General features: G+C 33.3%; 1 long non-coding RNA gene across 1 annotated transcript in view; it reads left to right on the top strand.

Annotated features, from left to right (window-relative positions):
• Positions 1-3,259, top strand: part of LOC128022128 (uncharacterized) — a 3,339-nt gene extending 80 nt beyond the window's left edge. Inside the window, exons 1-3 of the long non-coding RNA XR_008185860.1 lie at positions 1-226; positions 2,651-3,083; positions 3,209-3,259. The exon at positions 1-226 is cut by the window's left edge and continues 80 nt beyond it. This is a non-coding gene — a long non-coding RNA (uncharacterized LOC128022128). The remainder of the gene's footprint in view (positions 227-2,650; positions 3,084-3,208) is intronic.
• Positions 3,260-12,251: the final 8,992 nt, after the last annotated feature.

Genomic DNA, 12,251 nt, shown 5'->3' with positions numbered 1-12,251 from the left:
TGGAGTCAGTCTGGAGGGAATCTTTGTATATTTTATTTAAGTCGTAGTGAACTCTTCACACAATCAGTGAACAGCAGAGAGCTGAGCTGTGTTTATTCACTCAAGACTGAACCTGAGAACAGATCACCACACAGTGACACAATCACCATCAGTAACACAATCCCCATCACAGTCACAGTCACCATCAGAGACACGATCAACTTCAGAGACACAATCACTACCAGAGGTGAGTTATCACTATTATTTTTTTTCATATGTATATATAAAAGCTCATGATTAGAGACACATATATAATTCTTATTAGTCAGTATGATTTATAATGTAGATCAGAAGGATATTAAGAAATCATGGAGGATTGATCAATAATAAAATGTGAAGTCAATATCTTCAATAAACAAACTAATATGAGAAAAAAAGGAATGTTAAACTATGTTTAATAATTCTGGATGGATATTTTTTTTTATTAAGATGCTTTCAATAGGCTGTACAAGACTGAAAGGACAGATATACAGAGGTGGGTAGAGTACCCAAAAACTTTACTCAAGTAAAAGTAAAAGTAATTCTAGAAATATTTACTCAAGTAAAAGTAAAAGTACTAGTCTTGAATAGTTACTTGAGTAAGAGTAAAAGAGTATCGGATAAAAAATCTACTCAAGTAGTTAGTTACTAGTTACTTTGGGTCATATATACGGAGCCTTTTTTTATATAGATATATAGACAAAAAATGTAAGTAATGTATGTGTGTGTGTATAAATGTATATATTTCATCAGCCTTTAATCCAATTTATGTAATTTATTATAAAACCCTGTCTGTTTATTTAAGTAACAAATATAGGTATCATGCCATAACATATTTTTAATACGACTGACTTTATTTTAAATGTGAATTTAACATTGAAAGTTAATGTGATATAAATATTGCTACTAATCTTTCATTGTTCAGAAAGAGAGCAAATAACATTTACATTAAACATAATTTTCACTGACAGTCTAGATTTCATTCACTCTCAGAAACTACCATTAAAATCACTGAAACTGTTAACACTGTGAAATCAATATCTTAATTATAGATTCGTACACACATCTGCAATTTGTTGTTTCTGACGAGAGAATTCGGCAGAAAGAGGTATTCAGTAAGTGAGCGAGTGAAGGAAGCACCGGCATTTCAGCGATGACTCATCGGAACACCTCTGATTGGCCATTGCATTCAAAAGCTCAACAGAACCGTGTGTGATTGGTTAATGCGCAGCGCTGTAAAAACGCGTCTGTCTCTGGCTCAGCGCCAGCAAGCGATCACAGATCTGAATTTAGCAGCTGATGATATGACTTGCTGAACGTACTCGCACTGGTGTGATTGTATTAAAATTAATAAAATCTTAATCGGCTATTCTTTGTCTTTTGGAAGCTGCATTCAACCTGTTATAAGCCACACACGTACAACAAACTAATGTCACAGTGCTATCGTGTACTGTAATCGAATGTAGCCCAAGTTATTACCTGTTAAACAGTAGACCGCACACGCGTTCATCTAATAAGGATATCCACCGCAAGCAAATAATAGCCTTTGCAGATTAGCTTTCATTCAGTGCAGTTCCATAGCCACGTTTTCAACGCTGCTAATATTCTTAAACGTTACAACTCTGAGTGAACCACTTCAGACACTCAGCGCGTGCAGCATGGAACTGAACGACTCATTCAAACTGATTCATGAACCAATTCACTCGTTTGCCGACTGGTTTGATCAAGCCTTTGAACAGAGTTGACTCAAAAGAATTAAACATTCGCGAATGGGCATCGCTCATTGTCCAGAGAAAAGTAGACGGCGCGTTTGGAATAAACTGAAGCATTTATTGCATTAAGATAAAGTAACGAGAGGGGCGTCGCCCACAGTAACGAAGTAAAAGTACAGATTTTTCCCAAAAAATGTACTCAAGTAAGAGTATAAAGTACCCATCTTTAAATATACTCCGAAAAGTATTCGTTACCCCGAAAAATTACTCAAGTAAATGTAACGAAGTAAATGTAACTCGTTACTACCCACCTCTGCAGATATATTACATGTTGTAAAGTTGAATATTGTTGATCATAATCCCTGGGAAACCACAGAATCATTCAGAAACAACATATTGATGCTGATTCTTGTGTGATGCTTCTGTCAGACACTGAATCAGTAGACAGTAATCTGTGAAGTCTCGATTCTAACACAGAAAAAACTTTATATTTAAGTTCTTTCAGACAGGCACTAAAACCACAGTGTGACTTTTAAAAGTGAGTAATCTGATACATGAAGGAAGAAAGGAAGAGCTGCTTGAGCTAATCATGTGATCATAGTTTAGAGGACAGAGAGCCAGACTATATCTGATACAAATGGAAACATGAAATCATCAAATCAATTGCTAATACGGATGTTTATGCTGTTCTTCCTCCAAAATTATATTACAAAATGACTGAAAGTTAGGGTTTTTGCAATAGTCCAGAGTGAGTTATTTTTATTATTATTATTATTATTATTAATATACTCATGTAAAGTTATAACATCACTAATATGTTAAATGTGCCATTTTTTACACATGAAAGACCTGTACCTTCAACAAACAAACTTTGCATAATGTAAATGACTCTCTGTAATTCTGATAAATTGTTTCTGCAGATTCAACTTCAACCACCACTGAACATACGACTACAACAACAGCCCCGACAACCTGTGAGTAAATGAGTTTGTATATCAGTTATTCGGACTTCTTTCTGAATGTCCTCAAAACAACAATCATTCTTTCTAATTCATGATTATTTACTCAGCATTTAAAATTGTCTTTAAGTTTCACAGTGGCTTTTTTTTTTTTTGTGCATGAACTATACTGGCCACTTCTGAAACAACATACAGTAAAATTGGTACATACATAGCAACATAATCATTAGTACATTAGTAACAAAGTTATTAATAAAGTAACAGCATTTCTGGTTATTCTAAATTAAATTTCAGAAACAATGTTCTTCTAAAAAATGATCCCCCTTGCGATGTTTTATTTTTACATTATTAGTCCAATCCAAAACGAGCCTGCCAACCAGCACAGCAAAGGAAAGTAAGTTCATCCACTCTTCCATTTTTCAAAGCAAAACATTTCTTTTTTTTGGTGAATGGCCCCTAACAGCTACATTTACTTTACATTTACTGTAAATAACCACAATTTTCACAATGTATTTTCAGCAGAGTTAAATGTCATTTCCACTTCTGAAATAACAACATACAGTAAAACTGGTAAGTTGCTAATAACACATTTTCCGGTTATTCTAGATTATTTTAATTTGAGAAATAATTGCTTTCTGAAAAGTGATTCCCTTTGCAATATGTTATTTTTATATTTGTAGATGACGAATCCAAGACAAGCCTGTCAACCAGCACAGCAAAGACAACCCTGAGTAAGTTCATCCGCTCCTCCTCAATGAGAAAATTCACTGTGTAGAATTAACATGTTGGATTCAAGTTATAACAAAAAAATACAGCTTGGGTGCAGTTTCAAAGTTTACTGGTACAGAGTAAGCTGTAGCACACACAGAATTAAATTAAGATGTGGTTCATGATTAGGCTGTTTTTTTTTTCAACATGGTTATGGGCTGTTCACACTGAATCTGATTTACATTCCATTGCACTCTACATTCCCATTGTTTTGTTTTTTTTTATATGTAAATGCACTAGACAGATGTACTTAACCATTGTGCTTGTGTCTCTTGTCTTTTGCAGTGTCTTGCATATGACACGTAAAAACACAGTGCTCAATTTAAAATAAAAGTTTTAAAAACACATCTCGAGGCCTTGCATTTTTCCCTATTCTATTTGCCGCTCCTCAAGTTTTTCAAAGCAAAAAAAAAGAATTCTGTGTGAATGGCCCCTAACAGCAACATTTACTTTACATTTACTGTACATAACCACCATTTTCACAATGTACTTTCAGCTGTGTTAACTGTAATGTCCACTTCTGAAAAAACGACATACAGTAAAGCTGGTAAGTTACTAATAACAAATTTTCTGGTTATTCTTGATAATTTTAATTTGAGAAATAATTCCTTTCTAAAAAGTGCTTCCCTTTGCAATATGTTATTTTTACATTTGTAGATGACCAATCCAAGACGAGCCTGCCAACCAGCAAATCAAAGACAACCCTGAGTAAGTTCATCCTCTCTTCCTCAATGAGAAAAGTCACTGTGCAGAATTAACATGTTGGATTCAAGTCATAATAAAAATTACAGCTGGGATGCAGTTTCAAAGTTTATTGGTACAGAGTAAGCTGTAGCACACACAGAATTAAATGAAGATGTGGTTCATGATTATGCTGTTTTTTTTCAACATGGTTAAGGGCTGTTCACACAGATTGTGATTTACATTCCATTGCACTATACATTCCCATTGTTTTTTTATATGTAAATACACTAGTCAGATGTACTTGACCATTGTGCTTTTCTCATGTCTTTTGCAGTGTCTTGCATATGACACGTTAAAACATGGTGCTCAGTTTAAAATTCAACTTTTAAAAACACCTCTTGAGGCCTTGCATTTTTTCCCCATTATATTTGCCTCTCCTAATAACAAATATTTCTAATAACAGATATTCTAGTTATTCCACATCATTTAAAATTTTAGAAATGATTCCCTTCTAAAACAAAAAAGTGATTCCCCTTGCAAATGTATAATTTTTCTATTAGTAGACTTTCAATCAGAATCAAACCTGCTAACCAACACAGCAACAGAAACCATGGGTTAGTTCAAACACTCTTCCTCAATGGACATTGTGTATAATAAATGTATTGGATTCAAAATAGCAAATTCAAAAATACAGCTGGGGTCCATTTTCCAAGTTTATTCGTACATGGTAAGCAGTAGCCCTCAGAGAATTAATAATGTGTTTTTTCAATATGGTTGCTATACATATATATATATATGTATATATATATATATTTTTTTTTTACAATTCTGTTTTAATATTTCACTACATGCTGTGATTTTCTGCAGGTTCTGTGGAAACCTCTACTCTGGAACCTGGTAACAGTATAATATCATAAAATATTAAGTACTGTTGATGCCAAGTTAGCAAGCAAATGTAAAAATTAATTTTCTTCAGAATGATGTCTAAACAGAATGTTACGTTGCACTGGATGAACTGTGTTTCACCAATATGTTTGTTTCCTTTTTTATTTATTTACTTTATTGAAAATGCCAATCTGATGTGACTGCATTGCTCTTGCATACAGATAGACACATACATCATACATATGAATGCTTCTTTCAAAAATAAAACTAATCTACATGTACATAAAATTAATTTATGTATAGCTTTAGTTGTCGGGTGGACTGATGTATCTAAAACAACCAAATTAAACATAATACACATAAACATTGATTAAAGTGTTGCTTTTCTTTTGACACAGTATGGGTTATAGTGCTGGTTTCCTCTGGTGCTGCTGTCATTGTGTCTGGACTCATCTGTTTCTGCCGCTTTGCAAGTAAGTATTTCAGTGTACTTTAGTATGTATTTTATAATTGAATTATATGTGCAGGAATAAAAACTGAACATTTAATGCAATAACTCATTGTTTCTTAGGTAAAAAAAGAAGAAAATTGTAAGTATTTTCATGGTTTTTTTTTTTGTTTTTTTTGCAAAAAAAAATAATATATATATATATATTTTTGTTGTCCAGGAGCTGTAAATGTTTAGCTTCTTATCTGATATATGCATGTATCCATAAATATCCATGTTTCATTCTTTGAAATAAAACAAGATCAATGAAACCTGATGTGAGCAGTCAAGGAATTGGTATGGTGAGTAGCACTTTAACACTTACAATAATAAATATTTATATTAAACCATAATTAATAAGAACTGTCATAAGTGACTTGATCTTAATAATTGATTATGTTATTTAGAGTTGTTCTGGACCTGCAGAGACATACTTTATGATCACGTCTGTACCAGCCACATCTCAGCCCATATCTGAAGGTTAGAGAACATCATTCTCAGGAAATTATCTCAGATAAATTAAAAACGTAGTAACACATGACACCAAGTGATCTTAAAGAAACATTGTTCAGTGATCATAGCTTCTCAGAAACTGGTACTAAACCCATTTCCTCTTTCAATTCTTCAGCAGATCAGCATTATTAACCACATGCTCTCTTAAAGAAACATTTAACACCAAAATGAAATTTACCATAAACCTCTCATAAAAGAGAACATATTCCAAATCTTCAGAAGTCACTGACGATCTTTCCTCTTCATTGAGTAGACTAAATGCAGTGATGATGTATTTTTGTTGATGAATCCAGAAGTCACCATCACTGTGATAATCTTCACAAATGAACTGAACTTTTATACATCTTGAAGCATTAATACAATCACCAGCAGTAAAAAGCTAAAGATAGGCTATAAACCAACTACTCTGTGGTCACATGTTTTCAACATTTGGTTAATGAGCTTACAACAACTCTTTTAGTCTTTAAAATAAAAACAAAAAAACAAAGGGGGCTTTACTGATGTATTTTATGTTGTAGAATAAAACAGAAAAATGTCTTGAGCTTTAGTAAACCCAGGGCCATTGCTCACCATTTTGTGCCCTAGGCAAGATCCTTTTTGGTACCCCTCTGCCTTTCCTTCTAACATGTTTATAACATGAAATAAAAGATATGTTTCTAAGCATTAATTTAATTATAATTTAATAATTATAATTTTACTTGTCTTAAGTTGAAATTATCCCCATATTTAGTACGTTATATGATTTATTTGTGTAGGATGGCATTAAATGAACAACAAATGAACAAATACGCATAATAAAGCAGTCAAAACAAACAAACAAAGTAGTTCACTTTCACAACGAAACACATAGCAATTCCACGACATGGCATACATTATTAAACATTAAAAATTTAGATTTTGGATTGCTTTTTGATTTGTCTTTCTGATTAATGTTTTTTTATGATTTTTTTGTGGTGCCACACTAGGTAACTGCCTAAAAACGGCCCTGTGTAAACCACAGACCTTATTTAATCCAAATCCCATAAAATAATAATAATAATAATAATAATAATAATAAAACCTCTTTCAGACACTGCAATTGGAAATGCTTACTCATTTCTGGGTTTTGGCCTACAGATATTGTTCATCCCTACCGCACTTGCTCTCACATCTGTTTTGTAAAAGCACTGATCCAATCATTGTGCATCATGTTTGGTATCAAGACATGCATTAATCGTGTTTGGTGTCACTGGTATCAAATCTAATGTGATGCATCTTCACACACCAAGTTTGAAGCTTTGTAGGTGAAGCCACTTCACATTTGTCCTCCTATTGTGTATAGTTGTGATTACTGACTCAGTTTGACTCTCTTCTTCATGCTGTTCTTTCACAGGCCTCAAACACTCAGAGTCACATCAGGACAGCACAGCAGATCCCAAAGACAGTTACTCTTTCATTACTTCTGTAAATACAATTTACCAGCCCTCAGGTAATGAATCTTTCATTAAAGTGATCATAATGGTCATAATTGTTTTCACATAAGAGTTGTTAATATAGAAATCCTATGACACTGAGTTTTCACAACTCCAAACTTCCTGTCCAATCCAAAACATTTTTGATGCACACATTTAGGTGTTAAGAAACAAATATAGAGGAAGAAGGACAAATTTGAAATAACTTACAACACAGAGTCTGAGAAGTGTAAAAGCTTAAAATGCATTAATGTTTTATGACAAAGAATGTATTAATACATGTTCTTTAAAGTTATTTGACTGGTTTAAATGTTTCTGCATTGCTTTACAGATGTTTTGGTTAATAAAGAACAGAAACAGGGAAATCCGCAGGATAAGGAGGTATGTGTGAACACTGTCACACCCCAAAAGCACATAACCCTCCATCATGAACAGAATACTAACACATTTATTTCATGTATGTCCTTAAGAATGTTTATCACCTGTACGCCACAATCCCTGACAAACCAGTTCACTCCAAAACAGAAGATCACGTGTACAGTTTGGTGAAGATGAACTGATGAATCTGGTTTCATCATGTACAGCCATTAAAGTATCTTTACTTACAGATAAATAGGTCTTTATTTACATTATTCAGTGTATTATTTACCATTATTATGGAACATACTGTGACTTCAGTGAATATCCAGAGCATCTTCTCCAGCAATCCTCACTAGTGCAATACCACGCTGTAAGAAGAGCTCGGGCATTCAGTAAGAGCTGAACTAAATATTTAATGATAAATGAAAATGTTTTACTTATTTTCTGATGGAATTTGAACAAAACAAATATTTTTTTCTTAGATTTCTGTATTACTAAAAAAAGAAGAAAAAAAATCTATGTTTAGAATAATTTTTAGCTTCTCCTTCTACAAAACCCAGCTGATTACAGAGAAAATGACTCGCATCCTGTTTTCAGTGAATCATTCATTCCAGAGTGTATTTAGCTTAAAAAAATAGCCCTTTTATAGTATATTTTTGCTTCTGATGCTCCAAGCAAAAGACACAACACACAAGCACACAATTTCTGTAATCAGTCATTTTGAATGGCTCTGTATAGGATACAGTCAGGTCAAGGCTGCTGGTAAAGGGTTTTTGTCATCTCCATGTTTGACACTTTGACTTTATGTTTATTTAAACAAGAATAAAAAAAAACTTTAAGCATTGTTACCTCACAAGTATCTTCTGCATTGTTTACATTCATGGTGAAACATCATTCTTCTTTTTCTTCTTCTTTTTCTTTTTTTTTCAATTGAAATTAACGTTCAGGAATATTTTCATGAGTGGTTTGGTTTGCACAGTTGTCCTAAATTATGTGGACTTCTTAAATCATTTGGATATCTGGACTCTGGTCTCCAAGTGTCCTTTTTGAAGAAAAAAAAAGTCTCCTAAATTACCTGGGAAAAAACGTATTGAAAATACAGTCCTAATCGACCTGAAATGTATACCAGAATTTAAATATTTATCTTTACATATGCTCTAGTCTTGTAAAAAAAATTATTTTCAGATATTCTTGTTCATGCTCTGAGATATACGTTACATGTAAATGTTGCATTGCACATGACTGTGTGTGTGGTCTAATGGTGTGTTCTGTGATCTACATTAAACTGCTCAATGCATTGAATGGTTTCCTGTGGTCTGATCTGACACTTCCTAATTCAAGCATTGTTTGAGTTTTGTTCTGTCTCTTTCACACTCGCTGTAATGGAGGTTTTACTTCTTCATAGTTTTTCAGTTCCATGGACGTTCAGTCTTATAGTAAAATATCTCTGCTATTTGTTGTCTTCTTAAAGAAATAAGTCCACATTTATAGTGAACAACGTTTCTATAAAATATTTCATATAATATGTCTAATTTTATATGAACACAAACACATGAACTACAACTTGGCTGACATATTCGTTTTACTTCATAGTATTACTGTAGTTAAAAGTCAAAGTCAGACTTATTGTACGTTTTAGAACATTGCTTGACAATGGATACAAATGAAATAGTAGTGTTTAGTAGACAGTAACAAGAGCTAAAAAGACAACAGGACATGAGGACAATAAATACTGACAATAGGTACAAGGTATCATAAATACAGAATTGACAGTTAAATAAGTAATATATCAGATGTAGCAGCATGTATGTACTAGGTGAATAGATATACACGGTACAGTTATTAATATTAAAAAGTGAATGTAACGGATATAGTATTAAACATGTTAAGCTGTTATGTAATAGAAATTGTGATGTATTTTTATATCCTCAGTTGGTAGTTCAGTCCTGGACTGTGTTAGTGCACTATTAAAGTTATAATGGAGTTATGCACACCATCCTTTCAGTGTAGAGGCTCACAGTTAGACCGTCTGTTCTGACAGCTTGAGGGAAGAAACTGTTTTTGAGTCTGGATGCTCTGGTCTGAATTGTCCCAGAGACGAGATGCCTAAATCTGTTGTAGGAAGGGTGAGAGGAGTCCTGTATGTTATAAATTGCTGCCTTCACACACCTAGTGATATAAACAGGGTTCATAAGTATTGAATTGGACTAGTAATATTAGTAATTTCTGAATGGGTACTGAAATATGAGTGTAGAAACATGTTTGTGTTTTAAGACTGTTGCCTCTATTATGTTTTTTAAAATATAAAATTGAGAATTTCTAAAGATACATTTATCATCATACAAGTACAAGGTGATACAAGATTTTTTCATGAGCATATTAAACAAAGTTGCAGCATGTTATAAACAATAGTGACTTCTTTCATTTGTATTATTTTCTCTGTCAATTATCTGATCAATGAACATCTTTTGTTTTATGCATTAATGAGCAAACGTGTAACAAAGTCACTATTAAGTGAATAATGTATTTCACATTCTTAATTTTGACACTATGATCAAGTCTTTTTCATGTATATTAATGGTAAAGGTGTTTTTGGCATTCTTCTATGTTTCCTTTACAAAACTACCTCTCTTCCCTTATTGTGAGTCTTAGCCCCAGATCTATCATCTGTTAAAGTGCAGACAGTTGTAGATGTGGTCTCGTGATAGCAATGGTCTACATTCATTTTTGTAGAACTGAGGGAACAATGCATTTCCTTATTCTGTGTTAAAGTCTCATTTTGTCTCTTTTCTCACACACACACTCTGACGGAGTAGGTTTTTAGCTCCTGATGGAGGTGAAACAAATAATTTAAATTTTGTCGGATGAAATCATACAAAACATTTGGTTTGAAGGTGAAAAAAAATGTAAAATGCACAATGTTCTCTTACCAGTCTTGATTCAAACATAAACTAAGACAGAATAATTTATCTCAGATAAATTAAAAAGAACAGTAGCTAGCAGATGTCTCCAACTGATACCTATAGACATTGTTTAGCCACCACAGCTTCTCACAGCCATTTCCCCTTTCAAGCCTTCAACAAATCAGTATTATTAGCCGCATCTTCTGCTTAAAGGGATCATATGATGCGATTTCAAATTTTCCATTCTCTTTGGAGTGTTATAAGCTATAAAGTCTCAAACCCAAAGAGATATTCTTTCTAAAAGTTAAGACTCTGCCGTGCCCCTTATTATACTGTATATAGGATATATATATATTAGATATTCTCACTGTGGCCATCAGCACCATGTCATGGTGGTGACGCTATTTCATTGTGAAAGAGAAACTACTTTGTTTGGCCTTCCATAAGCTTGGGACACTGTACAAATTGTTAGTAAAAAAGGAATGGAATATTTTACAAATCTCATAAATGTATATTTTATTCACAATAGAATATAGATAACATGTCAAATGTTGAAAGTGAGAAATTTTTAAATGTGATGCCAAATATTGGCTCACTTTGGATTTCATTAGAGCTGCACATTACAAAAAAGTTGGGACACGTAGCAATAAGAAGCCGGAAAAGTTAAATGTACATCTAAGGAACAGCTGGAGGACCAGTTTGCAACTTATTAAGGCCAACTGGGAACATGAATGTGTATAAAAAGAGCCTCTCAGAGTGGCAGTGTCTCTCAGAAGTCAAGATGGGCAGAGGATCACCAATTCCTCCAATGCTGCGGCAAAAAAATAGTGCAGCAATATCAGAATGGAGTTTCTCAGAGAAAAATTGCAAAGAGTTTGAAGTTATCATCATCTACAGTGCATAATATCATCCAAAGATTCAGAGAATCTGGAACAATATCTGTGCGTAAGAGTCAAGACCGGAAAACCATAGTGGATGCCCGTAATCTTCAGCTCTTAGACGGCACTGCATCACATACAGGAATGCTACTGCAATGGAAATCACAACATGGGCTCAGGAATACTTCCAGAAAACATTGTTGGTGAACACAATCCACCGTGTCATTTGCCGTTGCGAGCTAAAACTCTATAGGTCAAAAAGAAGTCATATCTAAACATGATCCAGAAGCGCAGCTGACAGCTGAAAGTTTATTATTAAGTTGATGAGTTTACCTGTTCATCATCAAATATTCCCAACCATCTCTGTAGTACCATTTAGCCACTTATTAGCTGGTATAAGTTCCTGAATGTCATACTCAAGTAAAAGTACAGATATCTTAGCAGAAAATTACTTTGGTAGAAGTTAAAGTCACTGTTTAGAATTTTACTTGCATAAAAGTATGTGATATTTATTATACTTAAGAAATGCAATTTTTTAATCTTATATGTACTTAAGTATTGAAAGTAAAAGTACAAGTTAATGCAAAATGGAGAAGGAGCTAATAAATAAATAAATAAATAAATAAATGTTCA

Source organism: Carassius gibelio, chromosome A11 (assembly GCF_023724105.1).
Source record: "Carassius gibelio isolate Cgi1373 ecotype wild population from Czech Republic chromosome A11, carGib1.2-hapl.c, whole genome shotgun sequence".
Lineage (NCBI taxonomy): Eukaryota > Metazoa > Chordata > Actinopteri > Cypriniformes > Cyprinidae > Carassius > Carassius gibelio.
Note: the sequence above shows the minus strand (reverse complement) of the source record. Positions and strands in the feature narration are given on the sequence as shown.